At 42.5% G+C, this 21,904-nt stretch overlaps 16 non-coding genes and 3 pseudogenes across 16 annotated transcripts; all 19 read right to left on the reverse strand.

Moving 5' to 3' along the window:
• Window positions 1–35: 35 nt before the first annotated feature.
• Window positions 36–154, reverse strand: LOC146022178 (5S ribosomal RNA). The gene has a single exon (XR_014451645.1). It is a non-coding gene; the product is annotated as a 5S ribosomal RNA (ribosomal RNA).
• A 344-nt stretch (window positions 155–498) lies between these two features.
• Window positions 499–617, reverse strand: LOC146022458 (5S ribosomal RNA). The gene has a single exon (XR_014451914.1). It is a non-coding gene; the product is annotated as a 5S ribosomal RNA (ribosomal RNA).
• A 344-nt stretch (window positions 618–961) lies between these two features.
• LOC146024525 (5S ribosomal RNA) lies at window positions 962–1,080 on the reverse strand. Its single transcript, XR_014453902.1, has one exon. It is a non-coding gene; the product is annotated as a 5S ribosomal RNA (ribosomal RNA).
• Window positions 1,081–1,427: 347 nt separating this feature from the next.
• Window positions 1,428–1,546, reverse strand: LOC146024306 (5S ribosomal RNA). Its single transcript, XR_014453691.1, has one exon. It is a non-coding gene; the product is annotated as a 5S ribosomal RNA (ribosomal RNA).
• Window positions 1,547–1,892: 346 nt separating this feature from the next.
• LOC146022642 (5S ribosomal RNA) lies at window positions 1,893–2,011 on the reverse strand. Its single transcript, XR_014452089.1, has one exon. It is a non-coding gene; the product is annotated as a 5S ribosomal RNA (ribosomal RNA).
• Window positions 2,012–2,354: 343 nt separating this feature from the next.
• On the reverse strand, window positions 2,355–2,473 carry LOC146022882 (5S ribosomal RNA). Its single transcript, XR_014452320.1, has one exon. It is a non-coding gene; the product is annotated as a 5S ribosomal RNA (ribosomal RNA).
• Window positions 2,474–2,816: 343 nt separating this feature from the next.
• LOC146021837 (5S ribosomal RNA) lies at window positions 2,817–2,935 on the reverse strand. The gene has a single exon (XR_014451311.1). It is a non-coding gene; the product is annotated as a 5S ribosomal RNA (ribosomal RNA).
• Window positions 2,936–3,281: 346 nt separating this feature from the next.
• On the reverse strand, window positions 3,282–3,400 carry LOC146022179 (5S ribosomal RNA). The gene has a single exon (XR_014451646.1). It is a non-coding gene; the product is annotated as a 5S ribosomal RNA (ribosomal RNA).
• Window positions 3,401–3,744: 344 nt separating this feature from the next.
• LOC146021693 (5S ribosomal RNA) lies at window positions 3,745–3,863 on the reverse strand. Its single transcript, XR_014451170.1, has one exon. It is a non-coding gene; the product is annotated as a 5S ribosomal RNA (ribosomal RNA).
• A 345-nt stretch (window positions 3,864–4,208) lies between these two features.
• LOC146023915 (5S ribosomal RNA) lies at window positions 4,209–4,327 on the reverse strand. The gene has a single exon (XR_014453316.1). It is a non-coding gene; the product is annotated as a 5S ribosomal RNA (ribosomal RNA).
• A 344-nt stretch (window positions 4,328–4,671) lies between these two features.
• LOC146021560 (5S ribosomal RNA) lies at window positions 4,672–4,790 on the reverse strand. The gene has a single exon (XR_014451040.1). It is a non-coding gene; the product is annotated as a 5S ribosomal RNA (ribosomal RNA).
• A 346-nt stretch (window positions 4,791–5,136) lies between these two features.
• LOC146023342 (5S ribosomal RNA) lies at window positions 5,137–5,255 on the reverse strand. Its single transcript, XR_014452764.1, has one exon. It is a non-coding gene; the product is annotated as a 5S ribosomal RNA (ribosomal RNA).
• A 344-nt stretch (window positions 5,256–5,599) lies between these two features.
• Window positions 5,600–5,718, reverse strand: LOC146024681 (5S ribosomal RNA; annotated as a pseudogene).
• A 346-nt stretch (window positions 5,719–6,064) lies between these two features.
• On the reverse strand, window positions 6,065–6,183 carry LOC146023369 (5S ribosomal RNA). Its single transcript, XR_014452790.1, has one exon. It is a non-coding gene; the product is annotated as a 5S ribosomal RNA (ribosomal RNA).
• Window positions 6,184–6,527: 344 nt separating this feature from the next.
• LOC146022620 (5S ribosomal RNA) lies at window positions 6,528–6,646 on the reverse strand. Its single transcript, XR_014452067.1, has one exon. It is a non-coding gene; the product is annotated as a 5S ribosomal RNA (ribosomal RNA).
• Window positions 6,647–6,991: 345 nt separating this feature from the next.
• LOC146022756 (5S ribosomal RNA) lies at window positions 6,992–7,110 on the reverse strand. Its single transcript, XR_014452197.1, has one exon. It is a non-coding gene; the product is annotated as a 5S ribosomal RNA (ribosomal RNA).
• A 9,375-nt stretch (window positions 7,111–16,485) lies between these two features.
• On the reverse strand, window positions 16,486–16,604 carry LOC146022508 (5S ribosomal RNA). The gene has a single exon (XR_014451961.1). It is a non-coding gene; the product is annotated as a 5S ribosomal RNA (ribosomal RNA).
• Window positions 16,605–16,950: 346 nt separating this feature from the next.
• Window positions 16,951–17,069, reverse strand: LOC146025227 (5S ribosomal RNA; annotated as a pseudogene).
• Window positions 17,070–17,415: 346 nt separating this feature from the next.
• Window positions 17,416–17,534, reverse strand: LOC146025207 (5S ribosomal RNA; annotated as a pseudogene).
• Window positions 17,535–21,904: the final 4,370 nt, after the last annotated feature.

Here is a 21,904-nt window from a genome sequence, read left to right on the forward strand (position 1 = left end):
TAGAGAATAAAAACAATTTGCCAGTAATATGAAAAAACCTACAGCACCAGGTGTTCCCATGTGGTCTCCCACCCAAGTACTAACCAGGCCCAACACTGCTTAGCTTCCAAGATCAGACGAGATTGGGCCTATCCAATGTGGTATGGCTGTAGGTGAGATACATGCTCTTTTTTGCCCTCTTCTCTTCTATCACCAGGTAAGCTAATAAAAAAGCTTCCTAACTGTTTTTGCTTACTGAAAAAAATCATGTGTTGGTAATGTAAAAAGACCTACAGGACATGATATTAGCAGGGGATCTTAAATTAAACTACTAAAGAGGCTCAACACTGTTTAGCTGCCAAAAGCAGTTGGAATTGGGCCTAAACAGTGTGGTAAGTCTTTAGGTGATGGCTATTGTGTCTGTTTGACCTCTTACAAATGTCTCTACAGGCAATAAAAAGAAAAAGTTTCCAATTTAAATAGCTAGAGAATAAAAACAGTTGGCCAGTAATGTGAAAAAACCTACAGCACCTGGTGTTCCCATGTGGTCTCCCACCCAAGTACTAACCAGGCCCAACACTGCTTAGCTTCCAAGATCAGACGAGATTGGACATATCCAATGTGGTATGGCTGTAGGTGAGATACAAGCACTTTTTTGCCCTCTTCTACTTCTATCACCAGGTAAGCTAATAAAAAAGTTTCGTAACTGTTTTTGCTTACTGAAAAAAATCATGTGTTGGCAATGTAAAAAGACCTACAGGACATGATATTAGCAGGGGATCTTAAATAAACTACTAAAGAGGCTCAACACTGTTTAGCTGCCAAAAGCAGTTGGAATTGGGCCTAAACAGTGTGGTAAGTCTTTAGGTGATGGCTATTGTGTATGTTTGACCTCTTCTAAATGTCTGTGCTGGCAATAAAAAGAAAAAGTTTCCAATTTAAATAGATAGAGAATAAAAAAAATTTGCCAGTAATGTGAAAAAACCTACAGCACCTGGTGTTCCCATGTGGTCTCCCACCCAAGTACTAACCAGGGCCAACACTGCTTAGCTTCCAAGATCAGACGAGATTGGGCCTATCCAATGTGGTATGGCTGTAGTTGAGATACCTGCACTTTTTTTGCCCTCTTCTACTTCTATCACCAGGTAAGCTAATTAAAAAGTTTCCTAACTGTTTTGGCTTAATGAAAAAAATCATGTTTTGGTAATGTAAAAAGACCTACAGGACATGATATTAGCAGGGGATCTTAAATGAAACTACTAAAGAGGCTCATACACTGTTTAGCTGCCAAAAGCAGTTGGAATTGGGCCTAAACAGTGTGGTAAGTCTTTAGGTGATGGCTATTGTGTCTGTTTGACCTCTTCCAAATGTCTGTACTGGCAATAAAAAGAAAAAGTTTCCAATTTAAATAGCTAGAGAATAAAAACAATTTGCCAGTAATGTGAAAAAACCTACAGCACCAGTTGTTCCCATGTGGTCTCCCACCCAAGTACTAACCAGGCCCAACACTGCTTAGCTTCCAAGATCAGACGAGATTGGGCCTATCTAATGTGGTATGGCTGTAGGTGAGATACATGCACTTTTTTGCCCTCTTCTACTTCTATCACCAGGTAAGCTAATAAAAAAGTTTCCTAACTGTTTTGGCTTAATTAAAAAAATCATGTTTTGGTAATGTAAAAAGACCTACAGGACATGATATTAGCAGGGGATCTTAAATGAAACTACTAAAGAGGCTCATACACTGTTTAGCTGCCAAAAGCAGTTGGAATTGGGCCTAAACAGTGTGGTAAGTCTTTAGGTGATGGCTATTGTGTCTGTTTGACCTCTTCCAAATGTCTGTACTGGCAATAAAAAGAAAAAGTTTCCAATTTAAATAGCTAGAGAATAAAAACAATTTGCCAGTAATGTGAAAAAACCTACAGCACCAGGTGTTCCCATGTGGTCTCCCACCAAAGTACTAACCAGGCCCAACACTGCTTAGCTTCCAAGATCAGACGAGATTGGGCCTATCCAATGTGGTATGGCTGTAGGTGAGATACATGCTCTTTTTTGCCCTCTTCTCTTCTATCACCAGGTAAGCTAATAAAAAAGCTTCCTAACTGTTTTTGCTTACTAAAAAAAATCATGTGTTGGTAATGTAAAAAGACCTACAGGACATGATATTAGCAGGGGATCTTAAATTAAAATACTAAAGAGGCTCAACACTGTTTAGCTGCCAAAATCAGTTGGAATTGGGCCTAAACAGTGTGGTAAGTCTTTAGGTGATGGCTATTGTGTCTGTTTGACCTCTTACAAATGTCTCTACAGGCAATAAAAAGAAAAAGTTTCCAATTTAAATAGCTAGAGAATAAAAACAATTTGCCAGTAATGTGAAAAAACTACAGCACCTGGTGTTCCCATGTGGTCTCCCACCCAAGTACTAACCTGGCCCAACACTGCTTAGCTTCCAAGATCAGACGAGATTGGGCATATCCAATGTGGTAAGGCTGTAGGTGAGATACAGGCACTTTTTTGCCCTCTTCTACTTCTATCACCAGGTAAGCTAATAAAAAAGTTTCGTAACTGTTTTTGCTTACTGAAAAAAATCATGTGTTGGCAATGTAAAAAGACCTACAGGACATGATATTAGCAGGGGATCTTAAATTAAACTACTAAAGAGGCTCAACAATGTTGCTGCCAAAAGCAGTTGGAATTGGGCCTAAACAGTGTGGTAAGTCTTTAGGTGATGGCTATTGTGTATGTTTGACCTCTTCTAAATGTCTGTGCTGGCAATAAAAAGAAAAAGTTTCCAATTTAAATAGATAGAGAATAAAAACAATTTGCCAGTAATGTGAAAAAACCTACAGCACCTGGTGTTCCCATGTGGTCTCCCACCCAAGTACTAACCAGGCCCAACACTGCTTAGCTTCCAAGATCAGACGAGATTGGGCCTATCCAATGTGGTATGGCTGTAGGTGAGATACATGCACTTTTTTGCCCTCTTCTACTTCTATCACCAGGTAAGCTAATAAAAAAGTTTCCTAACTGTTTTGGCTTAATGAAAAAAATCATGTTTTGGTAATGTAAAAAGACCTACAGGACATGATATTAGCAGGGGATCTTAAATGAAACTACTAAAGAGGCTCATACACTGTTTAGCTGCCAAAAGCAGTTGGAATTGGGCCTAAACAGTGTGGTAAGTCTTTAGGTGATGGCTATTGTGTCTGTTTGACCTCTTCAAAATGTCTGTACTGGCAATAAAAAGAAAAAGTTTCCAATTTAAATAGCTAGAGAATAAAAACAATTTGCCAGTAATGTGAAAAAACCTACAGCACCAGGTGTTCCCATGTGGTCTCCCACCCAAGTACTAACCAGGCCCAACACTGCTTAGCTTCCAAGATCAGACGAGATTGGGCCTATCCAATGTGGTATGGCTGTAGGTGAGATACATGCTCTTTTTTGACCTCTTCTCTTCTATCACCAGGTAAGCTAATAAAAAAGCTTCCTAACTGTTTTTGCTTACTGAAAAAAATCATGTGTTGGTAATGTAAAAAGACCTACAGGACATGATATTAGCAGGGGATCTTAAATTAAACTACTAAAGAGGCTCAACACTGTTTAGCTGCCAAAAGCAGTTGGAATTGGGCCTAAACAGTGTGGTAAGTCTTTAGGTGATGGCTATTGTGTCTGTTTGACCTCTTACAAATGTCTCTACAGGCAATAAAAAGAAAAAGTTTCCAATTTAAATAGCTAGAGAATAAAAACAATTTGCCAGTAATGTGAAAAAACCTACAGCACCTGGTGTTCCCATGTGGTCTCCCACCCAAGTACTAACCAGGCCCAACACTGCTTAGCTTCCAAGATCAGACGAGATTGGGCATATCCAATGTGGTACGGCTGTAGGTGAGATACAGGCACTTTTTTGCCCTCTTCTACTTCTATCACCAGGTAAGCTAATAAAAAAGTTTCGTAACTGTTTTTGCTTACTGAAAAAAATCATGTGTTGGCAATGTAAAAAGACCTACAGGACATGATATTAGCAGGGGATCTTAAATTAAACTACTAAAGAGGCTCAACACTGTTTAGCTGCCAAAAGCAGTTGGAATTGGGCCTAAACAGTGTGGTAAGTCTTTAGGTGATGGCTATTGTGTCTGTTTGACCTCTTCCAAATGTCTGTACTGGCAATAAAAAGAAAAAGTTTCCAATTTAAATAGCTAGAGAATAAAAACAATTTGCCAGTAATGTGAAAAAACCTACAGCACCAGGTGTTCCCATGTGGTCTCCCATCCAAGTACTAACCAGGCCCAACACTGCTTAGATTCCAAGATCAGACAAGATTGGGCCTATCCAATGTGGTACGGCTGTAGGTGAGATACATGTTCTTTTTTTACCTCTTCTCTTCTATCACCAGGTAAGCTAATAAAAAAGCTTCCTAACTGTTTTTGCTTACTGAAAAAAATCATGTGTTGGTAATGTAAAAAGACCTACAGGACATGATATTAGCAGGGGATCTTAAATTAAACTACTAAAGAGGCTCAACACTGTTTAGCTGCCAAAAGCAGTTGGAATTGGGCCTAAACAGTGTGGTAAGTCTTTAGGTGATGGCTATTGTGTATGTTTGACCTCTTCTAAATGTCTGTGCTGGCAATAAAAAGAAAAAGTTTCCAATTTAAATAGATAGAGAATAAAAACAATTTGCCAGTAATGTGAAAAAACCTACAGCACCTGGTGTTCCCATGTGGTCTCCCACCCAAGTACTAACCAGGCCCAACACTGCTTAGCTTCCAAGATCAGATGAGATTGGGACTATCCAATGTGGTATGGCTGTAGGTGAGATACATGCACTTTTTTGCCCTCTTCTACTTCTATCACCAGGTAAGCTAATAAAAAAGTTTCCTAACTGTTTTGGCTTAATGAAAAAAATCATGTTTTGGTAATGTAAAAAGACCTACAGGACATGATATTAGCAGGGGATCTTAAATGAAACTACTAAAGAGGCTCATACACTGTTTAGCTGCCAAAAGCAGTTGGAATTGGGCCTAAACAGTGTGGTAAGTCTTTAGGTGATGGCTATTGTGTCTGTTTGACCTCTTCCAAATGTCTGTACTGGCAATAAAAAGAAAAAGTTTCCAATTTAAATAGCTAGAGAATAAAAACAATTTGCCAGTAATGTGAAAAAACCTACAGCACCAGGTGTTCCCATGTGGTCTCCCACCCAAGTACTAACCAGGCCCAACACTGCTTAGCTTCCAAGATCAGACGAGATTAGGCCTATCCAATGTGGTATGGCTGTAGGTGAGATACATGCTCTTTTTTGCCCTCTTCTCTTCTATCACCAGGTAAGCTAATAAAAAAGCTTCCTAACTGTTTTTGCTTACTGAAAAAAATCATGTGTTGGTAATGTAAAATGACCTACAGGACATGATATTAGCAGGGGATCTTAAATTAAAATACTAAAGAGGCTCAACACTGTTTAGCTGCCAAAAGCAGTTGGAATTGGGCCTAAACAGTGTGGTAAGTCTTTAGGTGATGGCTATTGTGTATGTTTGACCTCTTCTAAATGTCTGTGCTGGCAATAAAAAGAAAAAGTTTCCAATTTAAATAGATAGAGAATAAAAACAATTTGCCAGTAATGTGAAAAAACCTACAGCACTTGGTGTTCCCATGTGGTCTCCCACCCAAGTACTAACCATGCCCAACACTGCTTAGCTTCCAAGATCAGACGAGATTGGGGCTATCCAATGTGGTATGGCTGTAGTTGAGATAAATGCACTTTTTTGCCCTCTTCTACTTCTATCACCAGGTAAGCTAATAAAAAAGTTTCCTAACTGTTTTGGCTTAATTAAAAAAATCATGTTTTGGTAATGTAAAAAGACCTACAGGACATGATATTAGCAGGGGATCTTAAATGAAACTACTAAAGAGGCTCATAAACTGTTTAGCTGCCAAAAGCAGTTGGAATTGGGCCTAAACAGTGTGGTAAGTCTTTAGGTGATGGCTATTGTGTCTGTTTGACCTCTTCCAAATATCTGTACTGGCAATAAAAAGAAAAAGTTTCCAATTTAAATAGCTAGAGAATAAAAACAATTTGCCAGTAATGTGAAAAAACCTACAGCACCAGGTGTTCCCATGTGGTCTTCCACCCAAGTACTAACCAGGCCCAACACTGCTTAGCTTCCAAGATCAGACGAGATTGGGCCTATCCAATGTGGTATGGCCGTAGGTGAGATATGTGCTCTTTTTTGCCCTCTTCTCTTCTATCACCAGGTAAGCTAATAAAAAAGCTTCCTAACTGTTTTTGCTTACTGAAAAAAATCATGTGTTGGTAATGTAAAAAGACCTACAGGACATGATATTAGCAGGGGATTTTAAATTAAACTACTAAAGAGGCTCAACACTGTTTAGCTGCCAAAAGCAGTTGGAATTGGGCCTAAACAGTGTGGTAAGTCTTTAGGTGATGGCTATTGTGTCTGTTTGACCTCTTACAAATGTCTGTACAGGCAATAAAAAGAAAAAGTTTCCAATTTAAATAGCTAGAGAATAAAAACAATTTGCCAGTAATGTGAAAAAACCTACAGCACCTGGTGTTCCCATGTGGTCTCCCACCCAAGTACTAACCAGGCCCAACACTGCTTAGCTTCCAAGATCAGACGAGATTGGGCATATCCAATGTGGTACGACTGTAGGTGAGATGCAGGCACTTTTTTGCCCTCTTCTACTTCTATCACCAGGTAAGCTAATAAAAAAGTTTTGTAACTGTTTTTGCTTACTGAAAAAAATCATGTGTTGGCAATGTAAAAACACCTACAGGACATGATATTAGCAGGGGATCTTAAATTAAACTACTAAAGAGGCTCAACACTGTTTAGCTGCCAAAAGCAGTTGGAATTGGGCCTAAACAGTGTGGTAAGTCTTTAGGTGATGGCTATTGTGTCTGTTTGACCTCTTACAAATGTCTCTACAGGCAATAAAAAGAAAAAGTTTCCAATTTAAATAGCTAGAGAATAAAAACAATTTGCCAGTAATGTGAAAAAACCTACAGCACCTGGTGTTCCCATGTGGTCTCCCACCCAAGTACTAACCAGGCCCAACACTTCTTAGCTTCCAAGATCAGACGAGATTGGGCATATCCAATGTGGTATGGCTGTAGGTGAGATACAGGCACTTTTTTGCCCTCTTCTACTTCTATCACCAGGTAAGCTAATAAAAAAGTTTCGTGGGGGGCGTGGCTTCGGCGGCGAGCGGGTAAGACGTGTCCGGCGGGAGCTCCCTGGCTGCCCATCCGTTTAACCCATCCTGCGCCTAATAACCCACCCGACTCCACCGCCAGCGGCTGCCAGGTGACCCCACAACACCCCGCACGAGCCGCCCGCCCGAAAGATCAGGTCCCGGAGCCGTTATTCAGCTCGCCGGACCGAGGTGAGGACTGCGGCCTACCTCTCCCCGCCACACAGTCTGTGTCTGCCCGTACGCCCGCTGCTGAGGCGGCGTAGCGGGGGAGATCCTCCTGGAACACCCGCCCGCCGGCAACATCCACCGGACAGCGGCGCCCACGGCGAGGAGGACATCCAGAGTCGGTCTGCCTGCCAGGAGCCTGGTGAGTCTCGCCATTTTGGGCGCAGCAGCGTCTACAGCACACAGCCTGCAGTGATCCCTCCAGCGTGACTCCGCACCCCCAGCTCGCTGCACCTGCCCAGGGAACACCACCATAGCCTGCCACTGTCCTATATTATATGCCCTGCTGAGGGCAACGCATACCAGCGGACGCCCCTCACCTGAAACGGTGTCTCCTGTGGGGAAAACAGCCTGCTTCCGCTATCTCAAAGCTGGCTGAGCCCTGTGCTGCGGGCGCCATTTCGTGATCAGCAGAGCACACACAAGCACATAGGGACACAAGCTTGTAGTAACCCCTGAGTGGAGCTTTATATCTTACTCCTGCTGAACTGCCCTGGATACACCACCACAGGCCTCCCATTGCCCTGCACTGCATTCCCTGGTGAGTGAAGCATACAACTCCTCACACCCCACTCACTGAGCAAGTACTATAATTTGCATCAACAGAATCTGCCTCAGCTGGGGAGGGGGCTTATCAGCCTGACATCAGTCAATTATGGTGAAACAGAATCATAGTACCTCTGCAGCAAAGCTGGCCAAATTTGCAAGAGGACAAGAGGTGCAGGGCCCGCAGCCACCCCCGGGGGATTCCGGGCAGAACTCTGGCAGCTCAGCCAACTCTGAAGCCCCCCCTGATGATGCTTCCCCTGCACCCCCCTCTCTCCAACAAATCCTGGAGGCCATTGCTGGCACTGAGAAACGTTTATCTGACAAAATGGAGAAGGTACAGTGCGATCTATCCCTCCTTAGGCAGGATGTGCAACGCATCAGGGAGCGGGTGGGGGAGGTGGAGACCCGGGTCTCAACGGATGAAGACGCAATTGACCCTATGAAAACCACAGTTTCTACATTGACACAACAGGTCACAAGCATCCAGAATAAATTAATGGATATGGAGGGCCAATTGAGGAGAAACAATGTCCGCTTCGTAGGCCTGTCAGAAAAGGAGGAGGGCACGGCGCCAGAGGCATTCTTGGAGGCCTGGCTTATTGAGACATTTGGCAGAGAATCCTTCACCTCCCAATTCGCTGTCGAGAGGGCACACAGAATCCCTACCCGCCCTCTCCCTCCAGGTGCCCCACCCAGAACCCTCATAGCCAAACTTCTACATTATAAGGACCGGGACACGATCCTGCGCCTGAACCGCACCAAAGGCCCTATGATTAGAAATGGCGCCACCATTTCCACATTTCCTGACTTTGCCATCGAGGTGCAGAAGGAGAGGGCCTCCTTTGTCCCCGTGAAGCGCAGACTGCGCGAATTGGACCTTCCATACTCCATGCTGTTCCTGGCCCGGCTGCGGGTGGTGGCGGAGGGAGAGACTAAATTCTTCAACAGCCCTCGTGAGGTGGCAGCATGGCTTGATAGATTTGCGCCTGGTGCCCGCCAGCTGGCCCCAGCCTGATACTCTAAAGCTGGCAGAAGCAGGACTTGATCCTCACTTACTTAGACACTTCCTTTTACTTCACATGAGCCCTTCAGGTGATCTCAAGCCATCCGAGTGGAGCCGATGTTGCTGATTACCGTGAATATGATTAGAACTGTGTTACAATCGATTTGACATATTATGCCATAAGCGGGGAAGGGGGGGGGGGGTGGTAGGGGGGACATATTGACAAATACTGTGTACCTTTTTTCTGCATAAATGTTGCTATAGGCAAGTGTAGGCAATATATGGCCAGGGGGCCCCGGAGCTTGCATTGGTAGCTATTAACTGATTGCTCCCATAGTTTGGTAGTTTTTCTTAGGTAATAGGTTTAGGGATACAAGTATGCCAAGGTTGGGGGAGGTATACAGGGAGGGGGTGTATTTTGTTGGGATTGTCCTTTCCATGTTTTCTTGCTCTTTTTCTTCCTTTCTTTCTACTAGTCATACTAAATACTTTGACTCACTATGCATACAATTGGGGGGCGCAAAGTTTACTCAGGTGTTGGCTGTGGTTTACTCAGGCCCACATGGTGGCGGTGTTACCACCACAATTCCGTACAGCCCATACCCGATACTCCAATATGACGCAACTTAATATTTTAGCCTGGAATGTCCGGGGGTTGAATGATAGAGTTAAACGCTCTCTAGTACTCAAGATGGTTAAGCAGTATGGATCGGACATCACCTGCCTGATTGAGACCCATCTTGAAGGAAATAAACTAATGTCACTACGCAGGCCCTGGGTGGGATGGATATACCATAGCTCACATTCTACTCACTCTAGAGGGGTCTCAATACTAATAAACAAGTCTGGGACTTCCGGTTCCGGCAGCGGGATGAACGGCAGCAGCGCTTAGAGCTCTGTTACCCGCCAGCCCAGATTAACCCTCTAACGGCTACCTAAGCCTCCAAACAGTGCTAGACGCACCCTCCTCGCAACGAGCGCTACCAGCGGCGCATGGAAAAGTTCCTGCGGAACATGCCAGGCTCCAGGAACAAGACGCTGAAAGAAAAACCAGCAGCACCCACTACTGAATCCAAGATGGCGACGGCAGCTAACTCCGGACGCCAAACGCTGGGACCCCAGACACCGCTGCCGCAGCGCAGAAGGGATCAGACCTCAGACAAACCAGGTACACCAGACAGTGACTCCCTGCCATCTCCCCCAGCCCAGCCAGAACAAATACCCACACATGATGACACACCAGTCACACATGGAGAGCTGGTGCAGGCTATCACACTGGCAATAGGGCCCTTACTGAAGGAGCAAACGGCTGACATAAACAGACAAATCGCACAACTACAAAAACAAGTGCAGGAGACTGAATGCAGGGTAGGAGAATGCTTTGCAGACATGGCAGAGTTAAAACCTACTGTCTCACATCACACAAAGGAGATCCAGATCCTACATAACAGAATCCAAGACCTGGAAAATCGCTCCAGACGGAATAACATAAGAGTAGTGGGGCTGCCAGAGGACATCAAGGGGCCAGACTTATTCCTGTTTTTAAAGCAAAAACTACCTGAACTCTTACAAATTCAACAACAATGCACCGACCTAGTCATAGAGCGGGCGCACAGACTGGGGCCACAAAAACCACAAGATGGCGCACGACCAAGAACGGTGATTTTCAAAACTTTAAATTACCTCCATAAAGAACTTATATGGACTGCCTCCCGCAAAATACGCAACATCAAGTGGGAGGGACACCCTATATTACTATTCCAAGACTACTCGGCCGAACTCACGAAACAAAGAAAAGAGTTCTCACAGGTATGCTCCGGTCTGATTAAAAAGGGAAAAAAGTTTGCCCTATTGTACCCGGCCAAATTGAGGATATACAATGGAAACACGTTCAAAGACTTTATGTCGGCAAGAGATGCTGAATGTTTCCTAGAAAATGAGGAAAAAGCGCAATCTACTTACAGCCAGATGTCAGACTGCGAATGATGACTTCACTGCCACTCACCTTGACCACACAACCAAAGGTTCCTGAAGTTGGACATTTCCAGTGAGGACAACACCACATCGACACAGAACATTGCCCCTCTCCCTCCTGGATAAGCTACACACCATGTCATAATCTGGACATAAGAAAACGCAGGTTGGAGCCCATCTACATCACATTTGTCACACCATGGAAGGTTCCCTGCCAAGTTAGGAAGACAGAGCCAGGGCGACACCCAAAAAGCTCATCTCCAAGTCAAAGGATGGACTTCACCTGCACATTATATAAATGCTTCGCCTAACTATGACATTATTTAATCCTGAGTGGAGCAGATGAGTATGAATCCACATAAGCTGTATTAACCTAGAGTTTATAATATTGCACTGTTAATTTATATAATTGTTATTGTTATGGGCTGCGGGTCAGAGGAGCGAACACAAAACGCTCGAGACTAGTGGGACACCTCCCGCCCGCGCCTCCACCATTAGAAGTTTGCTTAAAGCGAAACCCCCCCACCCCCCCACCCCTACTTTCATAATCCCCCCCCCCTACCAAATCCCATTCCATTTCTAACCCCCTTCCAGGCATGGAACTCCAGAATGATGATCCCTGTTTCACTGTAAAATGTATGCAAAACCTAGAATATAGTGCTTTAGATACAAAGACTAGAATCTACCAATGTCATTAAGTATGGGTAGTTGGAATGTGGGAGGGATCAACTCCCCAATGAAAAGGAAAAAAATTCTAATATACTTAAATAAGTTGAAACTCGATGTGGCTTTTGTACAGGAGACCCACCTTACCCCCTCGGAAACAGCAAAACTCAATACACTAGGGTGGAAGGTCATAGCCTCCGCCTCATACAACTCCAAGTCAAGGGGGGTGGCTATCCTGGCCAGAAGCCACCTGGACATTAATGTAACGAATATAACTGCTGACGTAGAGGGAAGATATGTGCTATGTCAGATAAGATTTGAGAATCGTGATATTTTATGCCTAAATGTGTACGCCCCTAACATGTATTCAAAACCCTTCCTCCTAAAACTAATTACATTACTTGCACCGTTCTCCCATATTCCCCAGGTGGTATGCGGCGATTTCAATTTAGTGTCAGTAACAGCCCTAGACAGACAATCCCAGTCTGTTAACCCACGACCCCTCCCCAAATATGGAATGCCAGCCTTTATGGATCAAGCAGGCCTACTAGACACTTGGAGAGTTCTCCATCCCACAGACCAAGAATATACATGCCATTCTGCTAAAACAGGGGGATGGTCTCGAATTGACTATATATGTATGTCACATGCCCTCCTACCCAGAATAGAGCAATGCGAAATAGCCCCAATAATACTATCAGATCACGCAGTATTATGGACCAAGATGAGAATCAAACAAGATAACCCCAAAGATAAAATATGGAGATGTCCGGCGGCGTTAGCATCCTCCGCACATCTGCGGAAAGCAGTAGAGAGGGCATGGGAAAATTATGCAATAGATAACTCAGAATACTTAACCAAAAACCCGATACTGTTCTGGGAAGCGTCCAAAGCCACTATCAGAGGGGAAATAATTTCTCATATGGCGTCCCTAAAAAAAAACACCCAAAAACAACATCTGGCGGCCCAAACCGCCCTCACAGATAGCTATCAGGCCTACAAACAATCCCCGAATCCCACCACCAGAAAGGCATACCAGGATTCCAAAAATAACTATGAGGCCATAATAGGAAAATTGGAGTCCATGTACTCCTTCGTTAGTAATGCCCGGTTTTATCGCTTCGGCAATAAATCAAGCAAACTCCTGTCCTCCCTATTACAAGGCCAGAGAGCGCCGGCGACCATCCACCCCCTAAGGCGCAATGATGGAACCACCACCATCAACAACACACAAACTGCCCAGGTCCTAAATGAATTTTACACCCAACTATACTCAGAACCCATCTCAGACAGGGAAAACGCTACAAAATTTTGGGACCAAATCACCACCCCTAAAATGAATGAGACCCAGGCAGCTAACCTAACACACCCGATAACTAACCAAGAAGTACAATCGGCCATAGCCGGACTAAAAATAGGAAAAGCTCCGGGACCTGATGGCATGACCACTGACTATTATAAACTACTACAGACAAAAATAACACCGATACTAACAGAGGTTTATAACCATATAATATCCAATGGCTCTTCCTCCCCCCAATTCAATCAGGCTTCCATAAGGGTTCTCCCCAAACAAGGCAGGGATCTATCAAATCCAGGGTCTTACAGACCAATATCGCTCTTAAATATAGATTATAAGATATTGACGAAAATAATGGCAGACAGATTAAAAATAATACTCCCCTCCCTGATACACGATAACCAAACGGGATTTGTTATGGGCAGAAATTCTGTCACAAACATACGCAGGGTGCTGGCGGCGGTTGGGGACTCCCAGTGCACTGTGTCGAACATACCCAAAGCAATACTCTCTTTGGACGCAGAGAAGGCATTCGACATGGTGCACTGGGACCACCTATATGACACGCTGAGAAGGTTTTCTTTCCCAGAGAGTTTTGTCCAATTACTACAGACGCTTTATAGAGGCTCAGCATCTCGCATTATGTGCAACGGAACAATATCAGACCCATTCCCTATACTGAGAGGAACAAGGCAGGGATGCCCATTATCCCCACTTCTATTTGCCTTGGCCTTGGAGCCACTGGCAATAACCCTGAGAGAGTCCCCTTATTTCACTGGTATCATGTTAAGACAGATAGATATACGTGTATCACTGTTTGCCGATGACATGCTGCTGATGGTGTCCCATCCGCAGCATGCCATCCCACTGGCCCTGGAGGAAATTAATCTCTTTGGGAGTTTCTCTGGCTACAGAGTAAATATAGACAAATCAGAAATGCTCATCATAAAAGGTCAGACACCACAATTTGACACGTCAAGAGGATACCACACCATCAAAGTACAACCCCAACAGATCAAATACCTAGGCGTCCAAATCCCTAAAAACATTGATGACCTATACAAAATAAACTACCCCCAGATCATTAACAAAATAGTAAAAACGTTAGAAGGATGGAAGGACCTTCCCCTGTCTATGCTGGGGAGAATCGAGACGATAAAAACAGTAATATTCCCCAGACTTATGTACTCACTCCAAATGTTACCAATCAAACTTACCTCCAAAGACACTGCCACGATCACACAGGCCTGCAGCAAATTCATTTGGAAAGGGAAAAAACCCAAAATATCATTAGCTAAACTCCAGTTGCCGAGAACAGGGGGAGGCCTCGGACTCCCAGATCTGACAAATTACTCCAGATCCCTCCTTACAAGATTCGCTTTAGGTTGGCTGCTAGAAGATAGCACGTACTCCACATATGAAGTGGATAAGGCAGTATTCTTCTTCTATTACCCAGGAGCTTTGTTACATACCCCCAAAAAATCCATACCCTCCCACATATATCAACATTGTCTATTTAAGGACACTTACGAAGCGTGGCTTCACATCACAAAAAAAATAGGAATAGACCATAGAAGTACAGAATGGACCCCCATCTGCGGAAACCCCTCATTCCCACCAGGTGTAAATAATCCAGTATTTAACCGGATGAAGACAAAAGGTCTAACAATGATCACACAAGTGTTTGACCCGGGAGGCAAAGTACTTACATACAGGGCACTAAGAGAAACGTATGAACTAGAGGGAAATAGCCTATTCCCCATAGCCCAACTACAACATTACACGGCTACGATAGCACCAAATATAATAACAATCCCCCCTCAGTCACCAATACACAAATGGGTTGATGGCTACAAAAAACATAGATTCAAATCAGGCATGGTATACAGAGAACTGCAAAACTACACCTCATCGGGTGAACTGGACAAAATCGAGAGCGCATGGGCACAAGATATACCTTTATTAAATAAATCAACAATATTCAAATATTATATGGAAACGATTAGAATTGTACAAACATCTGTCCTACAAGAAGTACATATAAAAACGATCCACAGAGCGTATGTATCCCAGAAGCAGCGTAGCTATTACGATCCCAACGAAACAGGACGATGTCTGAAATGTGGATTCCACTCGGCCACCTTCATTCATAACATGTGGTCCTGTAGCAAAATAAAAAAATATTGGTATAAGGTTGTACACTACATCAACAACAGGTTCTCGCTGAAAGTCCAGGCACACCCCCAACCATTGCTATTTGCAAATTTCGATGAATGGCACCTAAGTGACACCCATAAAAATTTGATACCGTTCCTGACAATATTATGCACAGTGGCGAAAAAGGCAATATTGAACCACTGGATAACCAGACTGACCCCAACAATTTCAGAACTAGACAATTTATTAACGAAGTACATGTACTTTGATAGGTACAATACAATAATAACTACTAAGACAATACCCCAGGGCTTCATGCGCAGATGGGACCCACTCATAAGCTCCAAATCAGTGGAACTACAAACCCAGATTTATCAGACCCTAGATGCCCGCCCCCCTGAAGTGATTAACAACAGGAATTCCATGAATGACTAGATGTAAAATGTATTAGAATTAAAACTGCCTTAACATTGAATTGTATTAAATGTATATATGGTATGCATTACGCAAAAAACTGCACTATATAATGTAATGTATAATGTAATGCATAATATATGATACCTGAAACAAATGGAAGCAACTCATGCCCCCCCCCATCCCCCCCCCCTCCCATCCCAATACCCCCCCCTCCCCCAACCCCCAAACCCTACCTCCAAATCCTAACCTAACCCCCACCCCAGTTGTTATAGATGTTAAGTTATGCACTGTTGGGAAATGTTCGTGTAAGAGATGCTAATCGCACAGACTAAACAAGAAAAATGCCATGTGGACCTGAACATGAAAACAAAGACCCAGGCGAAACCAGACAGATACAAGAAATGCGATTGTTAAAGAGATGTAACAGCTGTAAAGGTTAACGAAATTGGCATTGTAAACACCATCCAATGATACCCAATATAATGTTAACTATGTTTAAAATGAAAAAACCCAATAAATATATTTGAAAAAAAAAAAAAAACAAGTCTGTACAATTTATGCTGCTAGATGTTAAGACAGACCCACTGGGCAGGTACGTCTTTCTCCAATGTAAACTATACTCCCAGCCCTTCTTTATCCTCGCGGTTTACGTCCCACCCCCTTTTAACTATGATGTCTTAGAACAAGCGGTTGCCTATGTGGCCCAATCCCCTGATACGCCAGTCATATGTCTCGGGGATTTTAATAAGCTAATGAATCCAAGGCTAGACAGATGGTGGCCTCCTGACTCCGTCCCTACCGATGACCGCCCCACAGGTTTTGGAGGCTCAACACTGTTTAGCTGCCAAAAGCAGTTGGAATTGGGCCTAAACAGTGTGGTAAGTCTTTAGGTGATGGCTATTGTGTCTGTTTGATCTCTTAAAAAATGTCTGTACTGGCAATAAAAAGAAAAAGTTTCCAATTTAAATAGCTAGAGAATAAAAACAATTTGCCAGTAATGTGAAAACACCTACAGCACCTGGTGTTCCCATGTGGTCTCCCACCCAAGTACTAACCAGGCCCAACACTGCTTAGCTTCCAAGATCAGATGAGATTGGGCCTATCCAATGTGGTATGGCTGTAGGTGAGATACAGGAACTTTTTTGACCTCTTCTACTTCTATCACCAGGTAAGCTAATAAAAAAGTTTCCTAACTGTATTGGCTTACTGAAAAAAATCATGTGTTGGTAATGTAAAAAGACCTACAGGACATGATATTAGCAGGGGATCTTAAATGAAACTACTAAAGAGGCTCAACACTGTTTAGCTGCCAAAAGCAGTTGGAATTGGGCCTAAACAGTGTGGTAAGTCTTTAGGTGATGGCTTTTGTGTCTGTTTGACCTCTTCCAAATGTCTGTAATGGCAATAAAAAGAAAAAGTTTCCAATTTAAATAGCTAGAGAATAAAAACAATTTGCCAGTAATGTGAAAAAACCTAATAGCACCTGGTGTTCCCATGTGGTCTCCCAACCAAGTACTAACCAGGCCCAACACTTCTTAGCTTCCAAGATCAGACGAGATTAGGCCTATCCAATGTGGTATGGCTGTAGGTGAGATACATGCACTTTTTTGCCCTCTTCTAATTCTATCACCAGGTAAGCTAATGAAAAAATTTTCCTAACTGTTTTTTCTTACTGAAAAAAATCATGTGTTGGTAATGCAAAAAGACCGACAGGACATGATATTAGCAGGGGATCTTAAATGAAACTACTAAAGAGGCTCAACACTGTTTAGCTGCCAAAAGCAGTTGGAATTGGGCCTTAACAGTGTGGTAAGTCTTTAGGTGATGGCTATTGTGTCTGTTTGACCTCTTCCAAATGTCTGTGCTGGCAATAAAAAGAAAAAGTTTCCAATTTAAATAGCTACAGAATAAAAACAATTTGCCAGTAATGTGAAAACACCTACAGCACCTGGTTTTCCCATGATTTCTCCCACCCAAGTACTAACCAGGCCCAATACTGATTAGCTTCCAAGATCAGACGAGATTGGGCCTATCCAATGTGGTATGGCTGTAGGTGAGATACAGGCACTTTTTTGCCCTCTTTTACTTCTATCACCAGGTAAGCTAATAAAAAGGTTTCCTAACTGTTTTGGCTTACTGAAAAAAATCTTGTTTTGGTAATGTAAAAAGACCTACAGGACATGATATTAGCAGGGGATCTTAAATGAAACTACTAAAGAGGCTCATACACTGTTTAGCTGCCAAAAGCAGTTGGAATTGGGCCTAAACAGTGTGGTAAGTCTTTATGTGATGGCTATTGTGTCTGTTTGACCTCTTACAAATGTCTGTACTGGCAATAAAAATAAAAAGTTTCCAATTTTTTTTTTTTTTTTTTTTTTTTTCTATACTCTTTATTAAAATTTTTCCATTATGTATACATTACAAACACAAAGTAAAAAACAAGAAGAACATTCGACATCACAACATAACATACATAGACAATATACATACAATGTGTGTACTGATACATTATTATACGAGACAATCTAGGGTCTGGTACATAGTTACAGATATCACTGCCATTCCAACCGGTTTAGTCTACTAATACAGGGCAACGGTAATACAGAGAAGGGGATAAAATCCCATGGTCGGTTGTTTTATAGTACGGTGCACTATTCCAGGGGTTGACCCTTATGATCAATTACAGGAAGAAGAAAAAGGAGAAAGAGGAGAAAAAAAAAAAAAAAAAAGACAGTATATATGAAAAAAAAATATATAAATAAATACGGCCTCTTTAAGTTCTACCCTACACCTCCCTAAAGTGCAAAAGTGCAATATTAGTTTTATTAACTAGATATACCTGAAGTGACAAACATTAATTTGTACTAGTCAATTCATTTACTCGAAGTATTACATCCACTCGAAGTGCAGTGAATACCTAAATGGTTTCAAAAGAGGTTCAACACTATACCTTTCTAAAGTGCGATCGTGCAAAAAAAAAAAAAATACCTAGGGTAATAGTCATCAATTTATACTCAAACTACATTATTACATTGGTACAACCTACTAACCTAAAGGATACCACAGCTTCTACCTAACATAATTGACCACATAACAACCGTTAGCTTCAAAGGTGCTGAAGAAAGGGATAGTAATACTGCTCAATTCATTTACTCAGAGCATTACATCCACTCAAAGTGCAGTGTATACCTAAACAGATCAAAAAAAAAAAAAAAAAGACAGTATATATGAAAAGAAGTATAAATAAATATGGCCTCTTTACGTTCTACCCTACACCTCCCTAAAGTGCAAAAGTGCAATATTAATTTTATTAACTAGATATACCTGAAGTGATAAACATTAATTTGTACTAGTCAATTCATTTACTCGAAGTATTACATCCACTCGAAGTGCAGTGAATACCTAAATGGTTTCAAAAGAGGTTCAACACTATACCTCTCTAAAGTGCGATCGTGCAAAAAAAAAAAAAAAAAAAAAAAAATACCTAGGGTAATAGTCATCAATTTATACTCAAACTACATTATTACTTTAGTACAACCTACTAACCTAAAGGATACCACAGCTTCTACCTAACATAATTGACCACATAACAACAGTTAGCTCCAAAGGTGCTGAAGAAAAGGATAGTAGTACTGCTCAATTCATTTACTCAGAGTATTATATCCACTCAAAGTGCAGTGTATACCTAAACAGATCCAAAAAAAAAAAAAAAAAAAAAAAAAAAAAAAGGAAGCCCGGGATACTAAACATTAATTTATACTCAAAAACACGTATTACTTTAGTACAGCCTACTGACCTGAAGAATACCACAGCTTCTACCTAACATAGTTATCCAATAACAACAACTAATTCCTCCATGCACTATATCAAAGTGCAAAAGTGCAGAAGAGGAGAAGGGAAAAAAAAAAAAAAAAAAAAAAAAAAAAGGGAAAGATGTTATGCATATAGTATCATCACCCTGCCCGATGGGCACGGTTATATTTTGAGTAATACCATCTCTCCCATATGGAGAAAAACTTAGCAATAGACCTCCTGGAATAGTGCACATACCTCTCATGATTCATATTTACATTAACCAAGGCAATCCATTCTTCAACGCGGGGAGGGCTCTTAGCCATCCAACCTCTCGCTATGATGACCTTGGCGATTGCACAGAGGTTTATCAAAAGTTGTTTTATCCCCGGATCCCCTACACCAGAACAGATCCCCAGTATAACCACCGATGGAGAAAGGCTACGGACAGCCAACCCAATCTCGAGTACCGATTGAACATCTGTCCAGAACCTCTGCAAATGTTCACACTCCCATATTAGATGCCAAAAGTCACACTTGTGGACCAGACACTTTGGACACCTACTGTTATTATCATTTGAAAACTTGCTAATTTTATCTGGTGTTAAGTAGGTCTGGTATAGAATGTTCAGTTGTATCTGTTGGGTTCTCAAAGAGTTTGTTGCCTTACAAGGAATGCTCACAGCCTCTCTCCACTTTTCCATCGTAAGGTCTGGTATATTCTTAAGCCATTTATACATCTGCCCCTCCACCTCATTATTTATCAAACTTGACATGAGAAATTTATAACATTTGGAGAGACATTTACCCTCCGACAGAGTTTTAATAAACTTTTTTAAGGGGGATTTAACAATAACAAGACTGCACTGGCGCGCCTGCTGCGCAATAGCACTCCTCAATTGCAAATATCTGTAAAACATACTTCTAGGGATAACATAGTCAGTCTGCAATTGAGTGAATTGTTTCAATTCCCTGCCATTATAAAATTGCCCGATGTTATTTACCCCATATTGGCCCCAGCTCCTACCCCCCTGACTCAGATTTAGCCCTTCCAACCCCGGAATAGAAAAAATATTGGTTTCCGGGTCAATACCCTCCAAGTTCAGCTTACTACAAACCCTTCTCCAAACCCAACGTAGTTGCTTAACAAAGGGAGGGGTCTTGTTAATCCTGCCTGAACGCAGAATAGCCTGCGTTGGAGAGTGACCCGGAAAAAGATGGCTTACGTATTTAACCAATTCCTCTGTATATTCATTTTCATTAAACCAGGTAGAGATATGAACCATTTGGGCCGCAAAATAGTACATTTTATAATTAGGCAGGGAAAAACCACCTTGGTTACGCTGCGCGCACATAATGGGGAATTTTATGCGGGGGGTTTTATTCCTCCATACAAAGGACAGGGTAACCTGATTGAGCTTACGAAAAAAACTTTCTGGGACAGACATAGGCGAGTGCATAAAGATATAAAGAATTTTGGGCAACACCACCATTTTAACTAAGTTGACACGGCCAATAATGGTGAGCGGAAGCTTCAACCAGCTTTTCAGGCGAATTTTAAATTCATCAATTATAGGGTCTAGATTGAGCTTAACAAAATCTAATGGGTTGCTAGAAATAATTATACCCAAGTATCTAAACTTCTCAGCCGTCGGAAGACAAACAGTCCTATCAATAACATTGGTGGCAGCAGAATTAATAAACATAAGATGAGATTTATTACAGTTTATAGTTAACCCTGAAAATCCCCCAAATTCATGAAGAGAGGACATCACCCCAGGTAGCTGTTTATTACAATCAGTAACCCCCACAAGTAGGTCATCAGCATAAAGTGAAATTAGACTCCTGGGCAGCACCCGGTTCCTGTCCCCCGTCCCCACCACCCCCCGCAACCTACTGGCCAATGGCTCCATAGCTATTGTGAACAGTAGTGGGGAGAGGGGACAGCCCTGCCGGGTCCCCCTAAGTAGCGGGAAGGGTTCAGACAAGAAGCCATTAACCAACACCCTAGCTACAGGGGATTGATACAGCAAAAACACCCTATTAATAAACTTAGGGCCGAATCCAAATGCCAAAAGCACCTGTTTGAGATACGGCCACTCTACCGAATCAAATGCCTTGTTGGCATCAAAGGACGCTATTGCAGCACCGGGGACATGGGGGACCATAGTTTGCATAAACATATAAAGCCTCCGCAGGTTTATAGCTGTAGACTTCCCCCTCATAAAACCGACCTGGTCCGGATGGACTATCTTCCCGATCACGACTTCCAGTCGACTAACCAGAATTTTAGCAAAAATTTTTGCATCAGTCGTGATCAGGGAGATAGGGCGATAGGAGTCCACCTGCTCTAGATCTTTACCACCTTTAGGGATAATAGTGACTATGGCCTCCGTCATCGAACTCAATAGTTTCCCCTCCTCTTCCATATCACCAAAAAACTGCCATAGTCTAGAGGCTAGAGAGTCCTCATATTTTTTGTAAAATTCACCGGGGATACCATCTACTCCGGGCGCCTTCCCCGAGGGGAGAGACCTTATTGCCCTCACCACTTCATCCAGGGAAACCGGGGCATCCAAGAGATATCTATCTTCCTCAGAAAGAACTGGAAGGGAAATTCCGGCTAAGTACCT

Source organism: Crinia signifera, chromosome 7 (assembly GCF_055691185.1).
Source record: "Crinia signifera chromosome 7, ASM5569118v1, whole genome shotgun sequence".
In the NCBI taxonomy this organism is placed as follows: domain Eukaryota; kingdom Metazoa; phylum Chordata; class Amphibia; order Anura; family Myobatrachidae; genus Crinia; species Crinia signifera.